The sequence below is a fragment of the Tachypleus tridentatus genome, chromosome 13 (assembly GCF_004210375.1).
Source record: "Tachypleus tridentatus isolate NWPU-2018 chromosome 13, ASM421037v1, whole genome shotgun sequence".
Taxonomy (NCBI): Eukaryota; Metazoa; Arthropoda; class Merostomata; order Xiphosura; family Limulidae; genus Tachypleus; species Tachypleus tridentatus.
In genome coordinates this window covers 152,271,834-152,296,948 of record NC_134837.1, presented here as the reverse complement: position 1 = coordinate 152,296,948, position 25,115 = coordinate 152,271,834, and the positions used below count along the sequence as shown (strand labels likewise).

The following is a 25,115-nucleotide window of genomic DNA, read 5'->3' as shown; positions in this document are numbered from 1 at the left end:
GTAAACTTTTTGATAGCAATACAATTACAAGTACATGCGTGATTAATACCCACATTTTTCTAGGCTACAACATGTCAGTGTAGTGGAAATAAAACAGACAATTGCAATGAAAATTAGAGATAAAAGGCCGAATAACATAAAATTGGTAGAATGGAGAAAAAGCTGCTTTGCAATAAATTATTCTTTCATAACTGCATAATTTACTGTATAAACGTTGATGTAATGCTCTCAGTAAAAGAATGAACCTGTAACAAGAGAGAGTTCAAACTAACTCCTGCAAGACAAAAAAAGAGAAAATAATCATGCCCTCTACTTAATATTAAAAAATTGTGCCAATAAAAAAATGAACAGTTTTGCAAAACAGCGGTAATTCATCCTCGTTTCAGAGATAGACAGGAAGTCATACTTACTACTTTCTATTGTTCATATACGAAGAAAATACTAAACGGTAAGCCTGCCAAGCATATCAAAGACAATGTTATAATGGGGGGGGGAAACAAAAAAAACGCTTGATTTATATATTTTCTAGCATGCAATTGACACAAATACATAAAAACTAACATTTTGGAAATAACACAATAACTAAAAAAATTTCTAAATGTATGATCTTGGTAATATTTATTTTGTAGATGATTTAGTCCTGATTTTTTATATTAAGTTTATCCTACAAAACAGCGAATTCTATTCCATACCGCATTACCAATTTCATTAATATATTTTTAAAGTAAACAGCCGTAAAATTATTATTTCTTACTTTTTTTTTTTCTCTAATTCACGTTTAACCTATGATCTACTCGTAATCTTATAACCTTATATGCGTAAAACTAATAATCCAGTCACATGTCGTAATGGTATTTGTACAAGTGCATACCGCTGTTTCTACGATCTTTAAGTACCATTCTTAACATACATCTTAACTCGAGTTAGTTTGGTGTGGAAACAATACAATGTACTGATATTAACTGTTTTTCTCAGTTCCTCTCAGAAACAAAGAAGCATAAGTTACAATATTTGAAAACAAAAGTTGTATCTAATTAATGTTACTTGCGGATAGCAAGAAAGTATTAACATCCGTATGCGTTGATTTGATTTCAATATTTGTATCAAATAATTTTGTCTACAATAAAAGTAAAAAAGAATTTGCCTACAGTTGACACAAAGGCTTAGCAGCTGCTGTGTATTTACCTTCTTAAAAAAAAAAAAACAACAACATTAATTTTGATTAAAATATTTTCGTAAGGCTTAACTTGAATGAAATCAGAAAATTAATATCGTATTTCAGGCTATTGATATGAATGTCTCGTATAAAAACATCGCAACACAAAGTAATAATCTTTTGTTGTGATGTAAATATATTTTGTTTCCCAGTCTTAGTTTTGCTGCACATTTCTACAATAAGTATTAGAAGTCACGCGCTGCTGACAAGAAACTGATAAAAGTGCAAGAACAGGTTTTCAGTTCGATTGTCACGACTTCGACCGCTAGAAAGTCCTTCCCAGAGAGCATTATGTATAAATTGTTTTTTATTGAATTGGAAATACTGAGAAAAACAAAGAATTTCCGGTGATTCACTGACCAGGATGAACTACTGGATCAACCTCAAGACAATGACCCACAGAGTTACACACCTCCGCGATACTTTCAAATAAAAATAACCCTTAAAAGCGCTGTCAGCAGAGGTTCTAGAATATTTACAGAATTTTGTCTAAATATTTTGTCAACAGAATATCAACAGAAAGATTGGGAATTGCTAAAAAGATTTGAACTTGAAGATTACGAATCTCGAATGTTTACAAATTTTGAATTTGGTTGGTGGTGTTCTCGATATATTTAATATTAGATATTGTTTTATAATTATCCTCCTATATGAATGCGCGCACATTTTCAATACAATTTTTTACAACCTCTCCCATACACAACACATTCTTAACATATAGAGTAGCGTTTCACAAGCACAAATCCGTTTCCCACAAAAACAAACAAACTGACAAAACTTTCATAGGTAATTCATAATGGGTTTTCGTTGTACTTGCATTTTAGGGGGCGCGATAGTTTTAGGAGGCAATGAGCCGGTTCCTAATATCGCAAAGGTTTGTTTGACATTAAGCACAAAGCTACACAGTGGACTAACTACCTGTGCTCTGCCCACCACAGATATCACAAAGGATGAAAAAAACTGATCTAGAGTTATCAGTCGCATCTACTGTACAATGCTGCGTTTAAACTTTAATAGACGAAAATGCAACAATCCACTGCCCTCATATTGTACGAAATTAGTTCAGAAAGCTAATAGTAACTTCAGTGATCTTTCCAGGCCAGTTATCAAATTTTACTCCAATTTACTATCTGTTAATAAAATGAAATCTTATTTTCTACCCTAATCCTAGATTCGTTAGCCTATTGCAAACTATACTCCTTAAAATCTTACACAGTCTATATTATGCTGATTACAGCGGGAAAAGGCTACACAACCCCGAAATCAGGTGAAGACCCCAATAACGGGGCTAGTTAGCGCATTTTTTTTTTATAACACTGAAAGTATATTTAAAACGCAGAAAAATGTCTATGATTGTAAAGTTTTCGTTTGTTCGTAAACTTGTGCACACAATAAATATCAGTTAGCCTGATATTACAATTAAAAAAAAACATTTAAAACTTTTATAATTATAATAATAGCTGGTTGTATCAGCAAATACACTTTGCTATGCTGTAATATCCATGATGGTTACTTGAGTGGAAAGTGTTTAGAACACTTATGTTTGGATTATTTGTACATAGGTACCAAGCGTAAAATTTTAAATACGAAACTGCACTATTTTACTCACTTTGTTGTGATAAACTTATTACACACTCATGACAGTCAGGTTCAAAGAACCAACTACACAGCAAATTATATTCACAGTTGCGTTAAAAGAAACTAATTTCATTGAACCCGTGATTCGAGTCATAGTTATCATTTGATGCAAGAAATTATCTAATCTTTGAAGATCTACAAGGATCTAGCTTGACGCATTCATCACAAGATGATCCAGTCTTGAATTATACGGAACTAAAATGAAAGATCGTGAAAAGTTTTAATCTTCTTACTTCTGTGATTAATTTTGCCCTTTTAGTGTTTGGAAGTATTTATATAAACAGGAAAACAAATATAATGTAAAAATCAGAGACTATCTTTAATGGTATCAAAACGTCATCAATGTTGTTTTGTTTCAATAAGAGGCCTAACTGTATTTCTTTGATTTGCCAGCCCAAGCTGTGCTAACGAACCTTTAGTTGATAAAACCGAAGTGGGTACAGCCAATCAGGGAAAATAAACTCTACACAGATTCTCCTTTCAATTTTACCTTTGTTGAAATTGGAAGAAAAATCTAACATATATACGTAATCGTTAAAAAGTCATGTTTTTATAGTAGTAATAATAATAATAATATATTTAAACATATACAATACACAGAAATGTTTATGGAACACGATATGTTAGATATTTCATTTCATTTTTTATTTCGTGAGTATAAATTCCTGCGATGTCAAAGGTTCTTTAAGGACGACTACATGTCACGACGGCTAATATCAGTTAAGGCCATGATGTCACAGTTTGAATAATTTACTGTGTTTAAAGTTTGTTTTGAATAATAAATTCAGCTGTTTTACTGGAATACAATGGTTTCTAAAGACTTAACCTTAGCCATTTTGTTTTTCTTCTTATTTTAACAGATTTACATTTTGAACCAATCTTTGATTTAGGGATACTTCTTCCAGATTTGTTGTTTTACATCTGTGAGCCTTTTACTTCATTCAGCATTGAATCCAGCATTAATATTTTGATTATTGTACATTGAGATATGTTGAATTAATAGAACTATATTATCAATAACTTAATATAATAACATTCGCCATTCATTTAAAAGAGTTCAGTTATATCTGCTGTATTTATTACACATATACACACTTAAATTAAAATGAAATAGACTTAATGACTTAAGCCCTTCACTTATTGAAAACTCAAAATACATAAGGGTTGATAGCGTTATATTAACCAGATTTTAGACACTCGCCACGTTGCTAGTTTATGTCGCCACGTATATTCACGTATAGTCATTGTCAGGTCCATTTCACGACCATGCATCTTGACAATAGCTTTGCAGCATAGTTTTCATTGTAAAAAACTTCTCGTATGGCTGCCATGTTCAAAGCCCACTTCTCTAAACTAGATGGTTTATGAGGAAATTGACTTCCAAGAGCCCATTTCAAGAATCAATCATACAGAAACTCATAAGTACTGCGTCCAGCAACATGACCGGTGTATCTTCGTATGGAATAGCAGGATTATCAGTTTCATTATCTAGCTGCTTCAGGTAAGCGACAGTTAAACAGATATGTCATGATAGCAGCTTATGTACACGTGACATGCATTGTTTTTTACAGGCGGGGATCCTTCTTGATTATGTTACATACTTTTACCGTGGATATGTAAAAGGCTTTTGCTACTGACATTTGTTGTCGTGCATTCTTACCTGTTACAAGACTGCTTGCCATAACAGGTCTGTGCTAGCATGGTCCTGGTGCCCCAAATTGACACACGTTTCTTCGTTTTTCAATGTCGTTAAGTAAAAATGGTATCCTAGCTTTGTAAATTCTAAATCTACGAAAAACATTAATTACCTGAGTGTACGAATATTTAGTTTTGAAATGATTGTTGCATATTATTTCGAAAGGAGATTAATCTTAGATGGCATAACAATACCTAAAAACACGAAACAAAGCTCTGATACATCCTGTACAACCGTAATTTGATGATTTGCATATTCAAAATCGTTTTAATATAAATGTGTTCAACCTACTGCACAAGTAGTAAGAAATTTAGAGGCTTAAAAGTTCCTAATATTGTTTTTAAAATACAAAATACCATATAATTAAATATTTTCAATTACAATAAAGTTATAGATAATAAAATCTAATTTTTAAATACACGTTAACCTTCCATCTAAACTGAAAGCAAAAATCTATGAAATTATATCACCAGAAAATCACGTTCTCCAAGTTACTAACACAAACATAAGCGAACCAAATCTTCATGTAAGAAACTATTGGGATCTGCTTACAAATTGTTCAGATACATACTGCAAGATGAGAGAAAACATCACTTTATCATGACATTATTGTTAGATTTCCATATTATGTTAAAGAAATATAACTTAAATGTTACAAACTCACGAACTTTTATTCTTGGCTCTAGTTAATCAAACTCCTTTTTCAAACTTAGTAGCTACAATTTTCTCCTGTGTGTGTGTGTGTGTGTTTTTAACTCTGAACAGATTTTTTTCAGATATTCTCTAATGAAATATACGTAAATTGTCTCTAATTTTGACTCGATAGACTCAACAACTATAGCTCGGAAACAGTACGCAGTACACATTCTTGGGCTAAACTAATCGCAGTTATCGAGTAGCGAGATTTGACTTTCACTCTTATAATGCATCCACAAGATTATTTGTAGTTATTTTTTCAAAGAAATGCGAGATGTGGATCATTACAATCATAACGTAACACGTTATCTACTAGGCCTCCTATCATCCCTGTACAGAATTGTTAACCTTCCTTTTCATCAAAAATATTTATGACGATTATATTGGACTAAGTTAGATTCTACAAGGTCTTCGATTTTTAATTTTTCTTGTTCTTGGTTTATTCGCAGAAGCAAAGCGTTTTATAATAGCAAGTAAGAAGTATCTTAAGTATTTTACTTGTTGTAGTAAATATTTTATTTAAAGTAATACTGGTATTCTGTTAATTACATACTAAATAAATTTGTAAAAAAATATAGATACTTGCTGAAAATTGAACGACCAATATACAAAACCAGTTGTATACAAGATTATTCAAAAAGTACATCGTAAAGTTGATAAATATTTCAATGTTACAACTAAGCATATACAACTGAGTTAACTACATTGTTTTTCGAAGTCCTTCATATCATTAGGATATCGGCTAATGTCCGTACACACCCATCTCCTGTATATTAAATATAAAACAATATACTTATTTATATGAATGCACAAACCGTGAAACAACTAAAATGAAAAAAGCACAATGAACAATATAGTCTTAGAGGTTAGAAAGATGTGTTATAAGTTATTTTGAATTTCGCGCAAAGCTACTTGAGGGCTATCACCGTTAGCCGTCCCTAATTTAGTAGTGTAAGACTAGAGGGAAGGCAGCTAGTCATCACCACCCACTGCCAACTCTTGGGCTACCCTTTTACCTACTAATAGTGGGATTGACCGTAACATTACAACACTCCCACGGTTGAAAGGGCGAGCATGTTTGGTGCGTCCTGAATAGGTAAGAAAGAAACAGATCTGGAAGTTCACGGTTTGACCAACGTTAAGCAAAGATATCAGAAATGCTTCAAGCACTGCTTTACCTCGTACTTAAGCAAGGCTGAAAAAGCCTGAAAAAAACAAAAGTAATTTACAAACATGGCAACACGCTACAAGGATAATGTAACAAATTTATGTAACACACGTAGCGTTTCCGCGAGTGATAGTGTAAAATAAAGAGTAACTGGAACAAATATTTCAAAGTCAGCAAAAAACGGTAGCGAAGATTTATACACACACAAAACAAACTTAGTACTTCGAAAAATTAAGGTTAGATGTTACTGTTTGTTAATGTGTATTCAGAGAAGTTTGATATGACGTCACGATTAGACGTTTGATTAAACGTCAAATATTACCTTTCAGTAATTAGTCAGCGATTTGTATCAGCACAAAGTTCAGTGACAATTTAGATGATGTCAATGATGTAAACATTGCATTTGCCAAAAGATACTAACATGAAAATCTTCGACTATCCAGTTTCTCGATAACTTTTTTAATGCACATTGCTGAGATAATTTACAGACAGAGGCATGATGTAGAAGAAATTAGTCATTTTTAATCTAAGACGAATGTAAACATTTAAAGTCCAATATGTTGGAGTTATCTATTGATTACGGGATTTTTTTTTCATGTCTGTTCAATCCTCCATAGGCTTGTAAATACTCTTGAGCCGATATAATCAGAAACGAGTGTTTGTATGACAGTACCGTCTCTTAAACACAAACTTCAGTTTAGTGTCCCTTTAAGGTCGATATGCAAGACACTGCAACTCAAACCAATCAAGAAATATTTAAACCCGTATTTTTGCCACTGGGGTTAAATTCAATACACTGTAGTTGTATATAAATAATGATGGATTATTCATGTTAACCATGTTTAAATATTTGAATTTGAAATTTTGATCATATCCCAAGAAACTGCTTTTTAAATGAAAAAGCAAAGTATTTTATACAAGTTTAAACCCAATCGTTTTTATTTAGGTTCTTTGTGGTATTATTGTAATATTAATTCGTTTTAATGCAAATGTTGTATCGATGTCTTTCTTTCAATTCTCTTAAGTTTCCTGTTAATTCATATCTAATTCAGTCCGTTATTACGGTACACAGCCTAACTGTAGCAATATTACCATAATTTCACAAGAAAACGAAATAAAATGATAAAAAATTAAACAACTTTTCTCCGAAAACCAGATGGATTGAACACCTAATTAATTTCCTTTAATGACCCTTTCACAAGCTTTAACATCAAATAGCATTGGTGGCGGTAGATCGTTGGAATTAGCCCAGTACCCGTATCCTCCAGGGATACTCCATGCCTAACACCTAGGCTACTCAGTATTTCGGGAGTCTTACGAGGTTCTTCAACACCATTAGAACGAAACAGTTTAAAAAACCAACTGGTTGTTCATAGCCTATCTGAATTGATGTTCTTATACTCTCCATTTTTGTACTTACGCCTGTGGTTCATCTTTTTTATTGTTTTCATCACTCTTAAAGTGTAGTAGTATTACTGAATTTTGGAAGTCCCATAAACAGTTGAAGCTTAATAACTTTACGTATTCTGGAAATCCCTTAACAACCTTCCTTTGTACTGACTTATGTCCCCTTAACCAAATGAAGATGAGCCACTTATTTAATTTTTAATATTACAAAGAGTCCATCAGTAAACCTTCAATTAACATCCATTTCAAATTTCCTAAGCCTAAAAGTTTCAAGCAAGTTTATTAGTTGCAGTAGGTTCTTTCCTGAAATATGAAGTGACACACACACACACACACACACACTTGTGTTTGTGATAACAAAGTAATGTTTCGTTTGATGTTTCATGTTCTGAAGCAAATATTTCAAATGAAGTATTTAGACACTAGTTGTGGCCCAGAAATGTTATTCACAACCATAGTTTACTAATGGTTACCACACCCTACGATAAATATCTACCAAATTTCTTACCGAATGTGAGGTACGGCTTTTACAACTAATAATCCTCTCTCTCTAGGTGTTTGAGTATATAAATTTGTATACCCAGGAGGGTCAGGTACACTAGACCTCTTCCTTCCCTAATTATCCATTTCAAGTAAATGTTTGTTTTTGAATTTCGCGCAAAGCTACTCGAGGGCTATTTGCGCAAGTAAATATGTCTTGCGCTTTTGATTTGAAAAGAATTTCAAAAGCAAGCAATGTTAAGCAGCTTATTAAGTTTCCTCTTCTTTAAGTTTTCTGTTCAGAAGTGCTATAGTGTCCCCTCGAATATTTTAAACATTTGATGTGCTTAACACACATTCTTCAACTTAAAACACTTATATTGCGAAATTAATCACCCAGGTAGGTCTCAATGCAACTTGAAACAATGTTGTTGTTTTTAAGTCATATTCAGTTCTTCCCATAATTTCAGAAAACTGATTTATTTCTTTTACTGCATAGCAACATTCCCCAGCTGCTGACATGCGTAATCATACCACTCTACGTATAATCATGGACATAGGTTCTGGGTGGTACTAAGCTACAGTCATTACATCGCCCATGGAGCAACCACTCTCACTCCCTCAAATTAGACAGTGTAAATCCAATCTGTCTGTTGTTTAGAATAAACTGGTATACACGTACACGTTCAAATTGGCTTTCTGATACATACTGGTTTATTCCGAAATACCGAGCATACTAATGAAGTTTTTAAGTAGCATAAGTATATTATTCAATTCTGTCTCACAATGGTTTGCACAGGTTCTGAATCTTTTTGAAGCTAGCTAAGCCTGCTTTGCTACAATTTACCCTGGTGTTATTGATACTTCCTTCCGATTGTTCAAGTGTGCAAATTTTGCACATCATCCCACGTTCTTTTCCACTAAAACAAAATTATGAAATGTCTGAAATGCAAGGAACTCCCTTCAAACTTTTCTTTTAAGGAACTGAAGTATACAAACACAATAGACGTTTTTTGACCACCTTTATTTGACTCTAAAGTCCACATCAAACTTTTCAAAATGTTCATGCATTTAAAATACGTGTACTTTCAACTAATATGTTAGTCAAGGAAAAATTATGTTCCTTTTGCTCTAGTTACCCATTTTCTCTTATTTATTCACAAAAGATATAATGTGAGCCTTCTCGTACGAAAGATTTCTGAAAAGTTGAACATCCCAGGTACGATAGTAAGCACCCATCAACAGCAGGTCAGATGATACCTTAAGGTTACAAAATCTGTTACTTTTCAGTAGAAATGACCAACAGTGACACAAGAAGCGCATGCGCTCAGGAAGAAAATGGCATTATTGTGTTGCGTTTATTTTTTTGTTTTGTTTTTTGTGTAGTCTAGAGCATATCTTCACACAGAACTAACAGACTGATTTACTTAATCTTCGATATTCTCATACCTTCAGTAAAGCCGCCATAAATACGTAATTTTATGTTGCGTTTCATTTTTGGATAAATTCAGTCAATATCAAATAATTCAGGGTACTTCAGTTATTCTGCAGATGTTAATAGATTATATAAATAGAGAAACTGGTGCATGGAAAATATTAGAGAGGCTCTATTTTTGTTTCTAGGTTGAAAACACCAGCGATGTCATTGGTCCACTTTCACATTTTAAAATGTCACAGCTCCACCACTTTTCCTCTCTCCTTTCAAAGAATGTTTTCGTCTATTTTTAAGGAAATTATAGAATTTTGGGCAACAATTTTTACTACTGTTTACAGGCTTGCAGTTTAGTATTTTTCTTACGACCATAGGTGAACTCTCTTGACCTGATTCTATCTCATCTTGCTTTCTGATGTTGGTTACATAGAAGTATATAATAATATATCGTTCCAAATGCATAATATTAATACCATTTATAACTGTAGTGTCAACAGGGTCTTACAGAGTTATACTTTCGAGAGCTTTTACTATGCTTATACCTTTTAAAACAACTATAATAAAGCCTCTTCCCCCCCATGCATACATAGGGAAAGGTGGAAGTAAAATTGTTTGTTTGTTTTTGTTGTTTTTTTATTTCGCGCAAAGCTACTCGAAGGCTATTTGCGCTAGCCATCCCTAATTTAGCAGTGTAAAACTAGAGGGAAAGCAACTAGTCATCACCACCCACCGCCAACTCTTGGGCTACTCTTTTCCAACGAATAGTGGGATTGACCAACATATTAATATGCCCCCACTGCTTAAAGGGCGAGCATGTTTGGTGCGACGGGGATGCGAATCTGGGACCCTCAAATTACGAGTCGCACGCCCTAACCACCTGGCCATACAGGATCAGAGGTAAAATGAATACAACACACCTGACATTTCCGCGTACACTCCTGAAGTTGCACGCATTGTATACCTTTGAAAATGAAAATATGCCACATCGTCTGTGAGGCAGGAATTTTCATCATTAAATATAAAAATACATTTTTATTCCAGTCTGAAAGTGTGAAAAATGTGTGCGTTAATAAAATATTTCTTTTGGTTTCATCGAACCTGAAATTAACTAAATATCTAAAGAATTATTTAAAACACTGATAATTATTAGTAATTATAATTTCTATTTCGCTCATTCCAATTCAAAATAGCGATCAAGTTCCACAAAACTTGCAATAACCCTCTGTACAATGCATACAAGGTAATAACGAAATAACGAAGGTAAATTACATTCAAAATTAAATAATATAATCACTTTCTTTAGAGCATTGGCTTTCAATGATGTTTCCGCTAAACACCTTCATTTTATTTTTATCTCAAATATGATGTCACTTCCTTTCCATAATTCTGTAACCTCTCCAGGAACCGCTGTTTTAAAATACAATGTTCAAATAGAATTCGGTTTTAATTTTTCAGCTATTCAAAACGAAAACTGTGGATATCCGTTTCTCTTACTAACTTGAACTGATATTTAAACGCTCGACATAATGGTTTATATATATCTCAACAAATTTGAAGTCCCTTCAATGTAGCTCAAAATACAAAATTAAAGTTTGTTACGAGAGTTTTCAATAAGTTCAGTACATGCCTGGATTTTGCTTCTCTTACTATTAATATTCTACAAACACACACACACACACACACACACACACACACACACAATTATCACCACCAACGAGAACAGTGTGTTAAAGTTCTAATTGTATGCGTGTGCTTATAGCAAAGGTACATCGGATAACTGCGCTGTCCACCGAAAAGAACAGAACCCATGATTTTAGCAATGTAAGTACGAAAACTTACTGTTGACCCACCGGGGAACAAATCAGACTAACAAAAATACCAAAAACAAAAAATCATAATGATCAATAGAAGGGGAATATTGTCAACAAATAAGGGGATCCGAAGAGTTTTCTAAGTGTGAAAAATGTGTGCGTTAATAAAATATTTGTTTTGGTTTCATCGAATGAGTGGTTTAGATAAAAGAAAAAGTTAAGTTGTAATAATAAAATTACTAATAATTTCAGTGTTTAGTGTGAAAGCAAAACTGACGAGATGCTAGAAAGAAATGTTAACAATAAAACTGCGTCTTGTATTTCAAGACTTCCAAATGCTAAAAAAAACAAAACTATAATTAGAAACTACAAAAGTATTAAAGTAAGTTTTTCTTGTAAATACTAGAATTTGACATTTTTTCAGGTAATTGAGATGGGATTGTAATACATCATTCTTTTAAAATAGTGTTAATGTAGTCAATAATTATCGGTCCGGCATGGCCTGGTAGTTAGGGCGCTCTTTGGAATAATTGTAGAAAAAAATGTTTCAGGTTTTTACCAGAAGATTCTGCAATACATATATGGAAAATAAAAAGCTAAATAGTTTAGTACTTTTGATGAATTATATTTTTTTTTTTCCCAAGGTAAATATGGAAAGGTTAAAACAGCAAAATTTATAAAAAAGAGTTATTATAAGTAATGGCACTTTAATGAACAGAAACTACAAACAGTGTCTGATTGAAAGTTTTAGGTATTTAATTATTACGTTACAATATGCAAGTGCTTAAACCCCCTTAATCCAGAGGTTCCTCAAACTGTGATCCGCGGCCCTTTGAAGGTTCGCAAGAGTAATTAATAGGTACCGCAGTAAAACAAATTTATGAAATTACCGTTAACATAGATTGAATTATGCAAATTAGTTGTACGCCTGGCACCGTTTCCTACCAATCGCAAAAAAACAACAAAAAAGTTGAGTTCCAGTTGAATTAACTCGTAAAATCGAAGTATAGAAACAAGATAAATGTGGAGCGAGAGCTTCGTTTGAAACTGTCAGACACTGACCCAGATATTCACAAGATTGTTTCAGCAAAACAGTCCCATCCTTCACATTAAAGTCGTAATATGTTATTATTTTTCTCATATTTAAATCGGTTTTCTTTGTTCTTTTCTAAAAATTAGAATCAAGCTGTAAAAGTAGTAAACACGTATGATACATCAGTTACACATAAAAAAACTACTTTTAACGTGAGGTGATCCACCAGTACAGTAAAAAAGTTCAAGGGGGTCCGACAATACAGAAACTGTAAAAGTTGGCAAAGTTTGGAACCCCCTCCCTTAATCCAGGCACTAAACATTTTTTTTTCTCTTTCTCTCTCTCTCTGGTATTTGGGTATATATATATATTTGTATACCCAGGAGGGTCAGATACACTAGACCTCTTCCTCCTTCCATAAACTTTGTTGGAGTGGCCAGATTAATATATTTCGATTAAATACTGAATGGCTGGAGTGATATCATAAATTTAGCCAGATCCTTTTCAGGGCAATGTCCATTTGTATTGTTTTTTTATTTTTTATTATTATTATTGTTTATATACAAGTCTAAAACGTAGGTGGCCTGTTTTATTTTAGCTCTATTCTATTATTACTATTATTATTTTAAATGATTTTATCTTAATGATCTAATGTACAAATTTAACGGGGAGAGGTGTTTAGGTCTCATCGTCATATATGCAATACCTGTCTAGTTCGCATAACAACTCATTTTTTCGCCTATCAAATCAAAATATTTTATTGTACTATGTAGAAGTCTATCTGGTATTGTTTGTGTGTTTGAGTAATTATTCATGAACTTTGATGAAGTGGTTTTAGGTACTCTGTATGCTGATGTAATTAGTGTATCCTGTAATGTTTGGAGTTTGGTTGTATTTGTTTTACACTTACATTGATCCATGCAGGAGCTGCATAGACTATTGCAGGTCTAATGTATAAACATTTTTGTTTACCAACCTTTGTTTGTTTTGAATTTCGCGCAAAGCTACACGAGGATTATCTGCGCTAGCCGTCTCTAATTTAGTAATGGAAGACTAAAGAAAAGGCAACTAGTCATCATTACCCACTGCCAACTCTTGGGCTACTCCTTTACCAAAGTAGAGTGGAATTGACTGTCACAATATAACGTCCGCACAACTGAAATGGGAAGCATGTTTGGAATGACAGAGCCTCAAACCAGCGAATCTCATAATGAGAGTCGAGCGACCTAACCACCTGATATATACACACATAATCCACTTACTTCAATTATGACGAACTGAAAATACTTTTTACCTCTATGTCTTAAACGATTTATTACCAGAGGATTGGTTTGTTTTGAATTTCCCAGAGGAATAGATGAGAAAACGTTTTTACTTCCGCCATGAACAATAGGCCCGACATGGCGAGGTGGGTTAAGGCGTTCGACTCGTAATCTGAGGGTCGGGAGTTAGAAACCCCATCACATCAATCATGCTCGCTCTTTCAGCCGTGGGGGGGCGTTATAATGTGATGGTCAATCCCATTTTTCGTTGGTAAAAGAGTAGCCCAAGAGTTGGCGGTAGGTGGTGATGACTAGTTGCCTTCCCTCTAGTCTTACACAGCTAAATTAGATACAGCTGGCGCAGATAACTCTCGTGTAGTTTTGCACAAAATTAAAAAAAAAAAATTTGCCATGGGCAGAGATTATGTTTTTACATATTATGTGTGTGTGTGTGTGTGTGTGTGTGTGTGTGTGTGAGCAAAACTTGTCGAAAACTGCTGAATGGGTTTGGACGAAAGTTGGTGTAAACTTAGAAATGATTAGTTTCAAAATGTCAAAGTCACAAAAATCTGAAAAAAAAATACTTATCTGCTAGCAGTGGACAAACAGTTTACTATTATTCTCTGTAACTAAATAACAAATGATCGGATTTTGACGAGATTTGGTTGAAGAATGTAAAACATTATTACTCATTTCCCTGCCAAAAACGATAACGACGGACACATTTTCGTATTTTATGAGTTTGGTTTGTTTTGAATTTCGCACAAAGCTACATGAGGACTATCTGCGCTAGCCGTCCCTAATTTTGCAGTATACGACTAGAGGGAAAGCAGCTAGTCATCACCACCCACCCCAACTCTTGGGCTACTCTTTTACCAACGAAAAATGGGATTGACCATCACATAGAATGCTCCACACGGCTGAAAGAGCGAGCATGATTGATGTGATGGGGTTTCTAACTCACGACCCTCAGATTACGAGTCGAATGCCTTAATCTCTTGGCCAAGCAAAAGTATTTTATGAGAGTCGAACATGAGTAAAACTGCGTGGTGGAAGTATGGGAATACCGAGTGCTCCCCCAACCCTAAATATTTTATTAAAAGTCACACACTTTTTGTTTTCTTTTTTTCCAGGTAAATGAAATAACATTCACAATTAAGTTGTACAACAAATAGACTTGTGATTTAATTCAAAATTACGTCTTGCATAAAAAAATGTCAAAAATCTACAAAATTAAGAATTATAATTGATTCTCACAAGTGTTCAAAAAATGTCAACCACGCTATAATTACAATATCCAGTGCCGACGAGGTATTTCGTTCAATACAAGGGCTCGTCAGGCTCGCTGGGATATGGTTGAAACCGTAGTTGAGACATTACTTGTATTATTAAATTGTATGAAGAACAATAGTTGTGACGCAAAAAAAAGAAAAAAGTTGTTTTCATACGTTTGCCATATTTTTATCTTACAAATTATTCCCGAATCTATATATTAGTTAAAACACTATGGTAGGAATTTTATAACAGTAGTAAGCCATAAAAAAAGTCGAAGATTAGTTTATCAGAACCAAAACCTTGAGTGTCTGGAAGCTTCCCTAAAGCACTTCCGTACACGGAAGAAAACGTTCCAAGGTCAATGAGAAAATACACAAATCACATCACGAAACTTAAAACATCCCATCTTTTAGGTTGTTGTTTGTTTTTCGAAGCTACCTAACTATGATAAAAATACAACAAAAATAGTATATAAAATCTAGGAAAATAGAATTGTTTATTTATATAACTTACGTACGTTCTGGGTAAGAAAGAGAGATTTCAATTTTGCAAATTTTTCCAATTTTTTATTTTTATGTACAACGCATTTTTAAATGCAGGTGTGTTCTGAAACACAGGGCCCGGCATGGCCTAGCGCGTAAGGCGTGCGACTCGTAATCCGAGGGTCGCGGGTTCGCGCCCGAGTCGCGCTAAACATGCTCGCCCTCCCAGCCGTGGGGGTGTATAATGTGACGGTCAATCCCACTATTCGTTGGTAAAAGAGTAGCCCAAGAGTTGGCGGTGGGTGGTGATGACTAGCTGCCTTCCCTCTAGTCTTACACTGCTAAATTAGGGACGGCTAGCACAGATAGCCCTCGAGTAGCTTTGTGCGAAATTCCCAAACAAACAAACAAACAAAATCTGAAACACAGTTCAAGTGCTAGTGAAAATGTAACCGAGTTGTATTCCACCCACACAAACTAAGACGATTTGCAAAGACAGTTGACCATCTGCAACTTTGACGGTTTGTTACTGAATTGCGTGTAATATATTGTACATTTGCAACTTTTCTTTTTTCTCTCTGTATCTAAGTAATCTGTGATGTCGAGAAGCCCACTTGTTGAGAAATTTATATGCAAAAACGGCTCGTTTGGGTTTGGGTTCGCTCTTCTATGTAAAATATTTAAATTAAATATACCATTTTATTATACAGATTCCGAATACTTCTTACGATTCTTACCATTAGAATTTTATGTTACGTATGTATTTTTTTTCTTCACAAAAAATTGAGGGCATCAACTTCAAAATATGATCAAATACTGATGCACCAACCTAAAAAGGCGGAACGAAATACTGTGCATGATTATTTCAGACGCGGATTACCATGACCTTCGCAGGACATTCCAAGCGGTTGTTTCCCGCATGAGATGAGAGCTGAATTGCCTTAAGCCGTGTTGTACCTGTGCTGTGCCGCGTGGCGAAGAAGTACGTGATGGTGGATACACTAAAGGCTGTTTGCACGCTCTCCCACAAACTACACGTAAACGACAGATTCTTTATAGATAAAAGTTTAAGCCTTAATTAAATTTAAAGAAAAACGTACGTATATTAGTATACAACATCAAAATAATTAAATTCACAACACGCACCAATGAACCGATAAATTTTGTTCAATTAAATCTTTGTATAATATTTTTTAAAATGTAATCAGCACTGTCAAGTAAATGATACAATTATTTTTGAATGGTGAACATCTTGTTTCTTGTATTACTCTGTTACTTTCTCAGTAGCAACTACTGTGCTAATTATTACTTCTACGACGCTTAAACATTCCTTAAAAGTATTAACAAAATAAATATTTTACTTCTTTCCTCTTTATATATACACTTTAAAATTTTCTGGTTCAATGGTATGCAATTTTAATATGCCTGACGATTTTGGGCCTAAGTGCTGATATAATTCTCATCGAGTTCTGGTAAATCTATTCTATTCAACAATTTTCAAAGTTCCCCCCCCCCTTTTAGAAAAATCATTTGCCCCTTCCCCCAGATTTTTCAAACATGCCGTCCTACGCTACATCCGATGCAAATTCATTTCCTAAGACAGTCAGAAATATAACATATATAAAAGTGAAGCCTAGTCTTTTCTAAATTTTGAATTTGTGTCCTCTCGTTCCATTGTTTTCAAAATGCAGCACGTAATAATCCGAGACTTGTACTATCAATTCAAAGAATAATATTGTAAAGCACAATAAGATCACTTCTTCCCCTGTTTTTTCAACAGAAAACGGATTAAGATATCCGAACTTATACCAAAAGGATAACTCTTCCATCATTATAACAATACTGTCAAGTGTTTCCAATTCTTCAATATATGACTTTCTTAGATAAGAGGATCAAAACCGTAGACGGTAATACAATATAGACCTAACTGGGTATTTCCACAGAGAATTACTAATAGACCATGTGTATGAATGTTTAATAAGAAATTGTGCCTTCTTCATAACGAAAAAGTACGAAATAACACTGATTTGACATTTTTTTTATTATTATCTTCCTTTTCAGTAGGTAAGTTATTACTTTTCTCTCTCTATCTTGAGAAACAATAAAATTATCTTCGTAAACGCATGAGCTTTTTAGTTGTTTTTCTAAACTGCTTTCCTTATAACGTGGTCCATTTAATTTAGTTAAAAAACAAAACAACTAAATTTTAAAAATAGGTTCATAACTTTTCTAGTAGTCATGCATCTAGTTTTGTTTTCTTTTTTTAGATTGAAAAATTGCTTTAATCAAAATGGTTAAATGCCGTTACAAAACTTACATCAAGGCAAAATTGAAGAAAGCAGGAAGTTAGATTTATTTAGCAGATAAACATGTGTATTTGACATACTTGTAAGGTAAACATCTAACACAGCACTATAGTAAATATAACAGTATTTGAGATAAAATGTTTAATCTTTCTCTGACAACATTACTTTCTATATTTTTGTCTTTACTTTGCCATTAATCGTCACATTGTTTTTCAACGGTTTATTTTAGTTGCATCAATACTCTTTTCTTTCCTAAGATTTGGAGTATTCGAAAGCTGTATGGTGCTTAAACTTATAAACTTTGATAAATGGAAATACTCAGTTTCATAGAAAGGTTAAAAAAACAAAAAAGAACACAGTTATATTTACTTATTATAAAAGTTTTAATACTTTATCCTATGTTTACACGGATTGTATTTATAAAATTAATAAAATCAACAGATTTAAACATTGTTTAGTTGGTTAATAAACAATTTTTTGCCTAGCTTTTGTTTTGTCTAAAATATTTATGTTCAAATAATTTTATTTAACAGGGGTAACAGAAACGGTGGAAACTGTACAAAACGTTTAAGCAATTACGTGCGAAATAAATATTAAAATATTTTATTGTTAAATGTAATTTGTCGGTACAGTATGATGACCCATGTGATTTCTCACGTTCATTTCGAAATTATAGAACATTATAGTTCTGAAGGACCTACGAGTACCGATGGTATTTCCACTACACGTAACACTTTTGTTTTAAACGCGACTGATACTCGAGATTTACCTTTTAAAGTATACGGCGTATATAAACTGCAGAAGTAGAAGCTCAGGGAAACAGTATTTAGAAAAATGAAACATCCCTTAAGAACTAGACGACTACGTAACTATATCCAATAAAAATACTCGACTGTTAAATCAACTAATTCGAATATACACATTTTGAAATATACAAGTACTAGTTGCATCAAGAGACTACAGCTGCCCTGGTTCAACAGCAAGTCTGAACGATTACTACGCTAAAAATTGGCTTTCGACACCCGTGGAAAAGCAGCGAACAAATTAGTGTCTAGCGTGAAGCTTTAAACTTTGCACCAACCAAACCAGAAATGACATTTTAATTTAATGCTTAAGCTTTAAACTTACAGAAAATCTTGTATATTGAAATTCCAGGGATTATTACTTCAAGATTTTACGTGTAATGAATGATAATTACGCATATATTGTTATCGTAATTTCAGCTCAGTTAAATATAATAATATAAACTATTGGTAATATCAACAGCGTCACTGCTAGCTTTTCTTGTTTGTTGACATTGTTCTCTTTGCTATTAACACTGACAACTGAATACTAAATAATGTGAAAATCATAATACGCCATGCCACCAAAAAAAAAAATGTTTATTACGTTTCCTGTTTTAGAAGCTATATCCGCTTCTCATATAAACGCTAAATGTTAATCGGGCTAAATTTTAGCAATAGTAGAAATTAGTAACGTTGTAGCCTGCGAAGATAGCTGAACATGCAAGAACAAAGATGGCGCGATCCCCTCAAACTAGTCCACGTCACGCCAAGTGATTGCAAGGAGAGGATATAAATATAAAAAAAAGCAGAAATGTGTCGTATTTTTTAAACATCAAACAAGCAATGTAATAATACATACAACATTGCAAAATGCCCATAGTATGCCACTTTATGGTTTTAATACCAAAAAATCATGGAATTTTGATTTTAAGATACAATTTTGATGGCTTGATTTAATAATTTATTTTTCCAAAGTCGAGGATTAACTTGGGTTAGTTTTAAATCTAAATAACATGAAATTAGCAGATACAGTTAAACTTAAACCTAGCGACTGCCAGGTTCGCACACTGTTACTGATGCTATGGAGTATAGAGTGCTTTATAATTATTATTAAATACAGATTTTAAAATTTTTTATTATTTATAATACAATTGTAGTGAAAGTTCTTCTACTGGTACTACTTGCATATCTTAACTTTTAGATGCCTTCAGATTAATTTATAATAGGGTAATATCAAATACTTCATTAAATATTTTATTAAAAACCTATTCGATAAAACAAAAATAGTAATAACATGAACCTACCGATATTCACCAATTTAATATTATCCGCTGCCATAGCATTAAGAGCGATCTGGACATTTTCTAAATACTGGTGTTGGTTTATTGGCTTTTTAATCTTTTTTAGTTTCCGTTTCTGTAAAACCTCGATTAATGCAATTAATTTAAGACCATCGCCAAAATCTGTCTTTAGATTCGTGACAGTCGATCCCAGTGGTCGAAGTTGTTCATTCACCCAGTTCGTAAATGTTTTCTCCTGAATTTCAATCCACATGTACTCATCTCCTTTGATACTCATTGCCAGTGCTGCATGACCTTCTGGTGATCTAGCTTTCAGTCCACTCTGACTAGAGCTCTGTTCAGCTGTTTCTTCGCTATCCATCGTGTTTTATCACTTAAAAACCTTTAACACGCTATGTATCTTCTAAACATCATATTCAACAGAAATACCACTTAAGTTAAAAACATAAAAGGAATTCACTAGATTGACTGTGTCAGTTTAACGTTCAATTAAAAGTACTATATTTTATATTCAACTTGTTGGTCATAAAGGAAGAAATAAAATAACTCGAGACTTAAAAAGTATAACAACAGAATCCAAGCGAGCTTCAGCTTTCTGTGACTCCCTCTGTCATCAGCGTCTTCGCTATACCTGTCGTCTGCAACAGTTCTCTTACACCTAACTACCTCTGTCCTTCTTGCTAAAACATAATCCTACTTTGCATGGTTCAGACCGGAACGCTGCCGCTGAAAAAGGTATTTACTTCACGCTGCGTACTTTGCTTAAGGGCGTGGCCGCGTGACGCCGTTAGCCAGTCAGCAACCTGTATTTGGTTGATCTGGCGATCCACGTGCAGAACAACTTGCGCCTGTTACAGGTGTCTTAAAATATTGTTTTCTAACTTATAAGTTTCAGACATCATCCACGAATGTGATAAAAATTAGCATTAGAATTTAGAAATTATCATTATTTCCTAAACTTATAAAAGAAAGGGACAAACCGGATAAAACTTGTAAGATGGGGAATTAAACAACTAACAATAAATGAAGGTAGGCCTCTGCATACTATATTTTCGAAACCCTTAAAGTGAATGTTGACCTATTTCAAGTGACATTTTGTATGAACGTGCAGTGTAAAAGGTGGCGCTACAGGTAGTTGGTCCCATTAACCTGTGGGATGGGAACATCTCACGACCACAGATCTACGATGTACTGATTTTATATTGTGTCAGTGCTCACGAATAAGTTATTCAAGTTTCCCTGGCGTTGTAAGCGTCACTTGTTTCTCCTAAAATCATAAGATCTTGATAGTTGTTGTTGTTTTTCGGTATGGAGCTATAATTTGCGCTCTCGCTACCGCATAGAGTCGAACCTTGGATTTTAGCGTTGTGAGCCCATAAAGTTATTTCTTCCCTCCATGGAGACTATCTACACTAAAATATATTAAAAGTTTCTTCAAATAAGTTATAATATGCAGATGCAATATATATTACTTGTATTCTTTACAGAAAAGGTATATTGTAATTCATTACTTACAAGCCTTAATATATTATCGTAATACTGTGTCCCGCCTCTGCAATACGTTGTTTTTGCGCTTTGTTTTAATTAAAGTTTTAAATACCTACATCAAACGTCTCTGCAATAAGTTTTTACTCCAAGTGAGTTTCTCATCATCATGTATTGTTGTATTATACTATAATGAAACTCTTGCTTATATGATACCCAAAAAACCTTTTCATTGCACGATGTGCAGTCTCTAACTTTACGAAATTTTTATCCTGTATGCATGTAGATTTGCAATAGTTGTCACGATTTTCCCGTTTCCTGTCATGGAGAACTTTATTTTTCACCATTCTCAGAGAGTAGATACGACATCGGCCCAGCAAGGTCGAGTGGTTAAGGTGTTCAAATCGTAATTTTAGAGTCGCGGGTTTAAATCCCCATCGCACCAAAGATGCTCACCCTTTCAGCCATGGAGGCGATATAATGTAATGATCAATCCTACTAGGGCCTGGCATGGCCTAGCGCGTTAAGGCGTGCGCTTCGTAATTTGAGGGTCGCGGGTTCGCGCTCGAGTCGCGCCAAACATGCTCGCCCTCCCAGCCGTGGGGGCGTTATAATGTGACGGTCAATCTCACTTTTCGTTGGTAAAAGAGTAGCCCAAGAGTTGGCGGTGGGTGGTGATGACTAGCTGCCTTCCCTCTAGTCTTACACTGCTAAATTAGGGACGGCTTGCACAGATAGCCCTCGAGTAGCTTTGTGCGAAATTCCAAAACAAACAAACAATCAATCCTACTATTCGCTGGTAAACTTGTGGTAGCCCACAAGTTGGCAGTGGGTGGTAATAACTAGCTGCCTTCCCTCTAGTCTTACACTGGTAAATTAAGGACGGCTAGTGCAGATAGCTCTCGAGTAGTTTTGAGCAAAATTAAAAAAATAGTAATAATCTTTCCTGTGGCTCAGTGGTTAATTTTCACGGCTTGTAACGCTAAAATCGTGTTTCACTACCTGCTACGTACTGAGCACAAAAGCCTATTGTGTAGTTTTGGGCTTAAAACAGCAATAATAAATTTTGAAGAAAACAAACAAAAACCAACATCAAGTGAAAATGCAAGCAAGATATTACGTCACAAGCGGATCTAATGTACTGGCGCCATCTATACATATATAATAGTACTGTCTGTTATAGGTCTACGTAAATACTTTGCAGGGTGTGGATGGGATCTTCACCAAAATTGGTATGGAGATTCATTTAGTCCATGGAGAAATACACACAAATTCTCAAATTTGCATTTTGCGATTTTTATGAATGTTTTTGCAAGTTCTTTTACCACTACTTCGCCCCTGTTGATGGATCTTCACCAAATTTAGCATGAAAGTTTGTTGGGTCCATGAGGAAATACATGCAAATTTACAGGTTTCATATTTTGTTTTTTGCTGTTTCAATGGGCTTTTTAAATATACATATATATTTAAAGGAAACAGCTTTCCATATCCCAAGACAACCTTTCATTAATCATTAATTTACATAATTACGTCCAGGGTACGCGTACTCCAGCTAGTTATGATTAACACTTCATGCTTGCCAAAAAGTAACTAGTGTTTAGCCCTTCTGACTAAACATTTCAACTTAGGGTATTTTTATTTGTTTCTTATTACACGGAGTATTTAAATATTTTGTAAAATCATATTTTCAAAATTGGTACATGCTGATATTTGTTGTTCGTTGGTACTGTGTTAATTTGCTAAGTCACTGTTCACGTAGGGAATCGTGTGACCTTGATCTAAACCTGTTCGGTTGTATGCGGGTTTCTGACGTTTCATTTTGAAACAGCAAACATCTATCGTCTCATGTCGTTTCGATAGGAGACGTTAAGAAAGCTGATCAAGTGTTTCAAGAGAAATCTGACTTACGCACTCTATGGGTTTTGGTTTGTTTTGAATTTCGCGCAAAGTTACATGAGGGCTATCTGCGCTAGTCGTCCCTAATTTAGCAGTGTAAGACTAGAGGGAAAGCAACTAGTCATCACCACCCACTGCCAACTCTTGGGCTACTCTTTTCCCAATGACTAGTGGGATTGACCGTCACATTAAACGCCCCCACGGCTGAAAGAGCGAGCATGTTTGGTGTGACGGGGATTCGAACCCATGACTCTCAAATTACGAGTTGAGTGCCTTAACCACCTGGCCATGCCAGGCCCGTTCTATCGGTATTTTAATATTACAGAATGACATTGATGGGAAATTAATTAAGTCTCAGATATCGACCTGACATTAGATGAGTCATTGATGACCACCTCTTAACGACGGTTATTTCGGAATTGAAGAAGTTTATAAATGGAGAGGAGATTTTTATGTTGCAAGTGAGTAAGGCGTAGTTTACCTCTTCTACGTTTCTTCTGGAGCACGAAACTCTCCATTACATACTTATTACACATAATTGCTTAAGATGTAATAAAGCGAATTTATTTTAATTTACTAACAAGAATATTTTTGTTGTTATTTTTTTAATTTCGCGCAAAGCTACACGAGGGTTATCTGCGCTAGTCGTCCCTAATTTAGCAGTGTAAGACTAGAGGAAAAGCAACTAATCATCACCACCCACTGCCAACTCTTGGGCTACTTTTTTGCTAACGAATAATAGGATTGACCGTCACTTATAACGCCCCCACGTCTGAAAGAGTGAGCATATTTGGTGCGAGGGGGATTCGAATCCGCGACCATTAGATTACGAGTCGAACGCCTTAACCCACCTAGCCATGCCGGGCCACTAACAAGAATAAGGATGTCTGTTGAGGGTTGAGGAGAACATAAGAAAGCCCCATACCCAACGAAGATTAAAAGACGCTAACAAGAAATAACAGTTTTACATATTAACTGTGTGTGTGTATGTGCTATAAAGCTAGAGCACACTTGAACGCTAGGTTACTTATTATTGCAGGTGGCGTACGTGAACGGGAGCGAAAGTAAATTCACGAATTATATTTTACGTCTGTAATAAATTTTTTTCATTCGCTGAACCTTATCCCATAACCTAAAATTATTTGTGATATATGGATGGAGTCAGTTATATTTTATCAACGTTGGTCGGATTTTTTTAAACGGTGGATTCGTGTAGTGATAAGTTGAGGATAGTATTTGAGATATCAGAGAAGAGGGATAATTTATTTGTGACTAAGCATCGGGGCCCGGCATGGCCAAGCGTGTTAAGGCGTGCGACTCGTAATCTGAGGGTCGCAGGTTCGCATTCCCGTCGCGCCAAACAAGATCGCCCTTTCAGCCGTGGGGGCGTTATAATGTGACAGTCAATCCCACTATTCGTTGGTAAAAGAGTAGCCCAAGAGTTAGCGGTGGGTGGTGATAACTAGCTGCCTTCCCTCTAGTCTTACACTACTAAATTAGGGACGGCTAGCACAGATAGCCCTCGAGTAGCTTTGTGCAAAATTCAAAAACAAACAAACAAACAAGACTAAGCATCTACGTAAAAGTAAAATATGCTAATAAGAGAAGTAAGTACACTTAATGTGTTTAAGCTAAAATATTATTATACGATAATAATTGTAAAGTTTTTTACTTGATAAACAAAATAATAAAAACAGTTTTTTCTAACATTTAGGTATTTAATATTAAATTTGTTTAAAGTTAAAA

The 25,115-nt window shown here is 34.4% G+C and overlaps 1 pseudogene across 1 annotated transcript in view; it reads right to left on the bottom strand.

Moving 5' to 3' along the window:
• Positions 1–20,487, bottom strand: part of LOC143236769 (filamin-A-like) — a 99,019-nt pseudogene extending 78,532 nt beyond the window's left edge. The window contains exon 1 of the transcript XR_013019743.1: positions 19,992–20,487. The product of XR_013019743.1 is annotated as a filamin-A-like (transcript). The remainder of the gene's footprint in view (positions 1–19,991) is intronic.
• Positions 20,488–25,115: the final 4,628 nt, after the last annotated feature.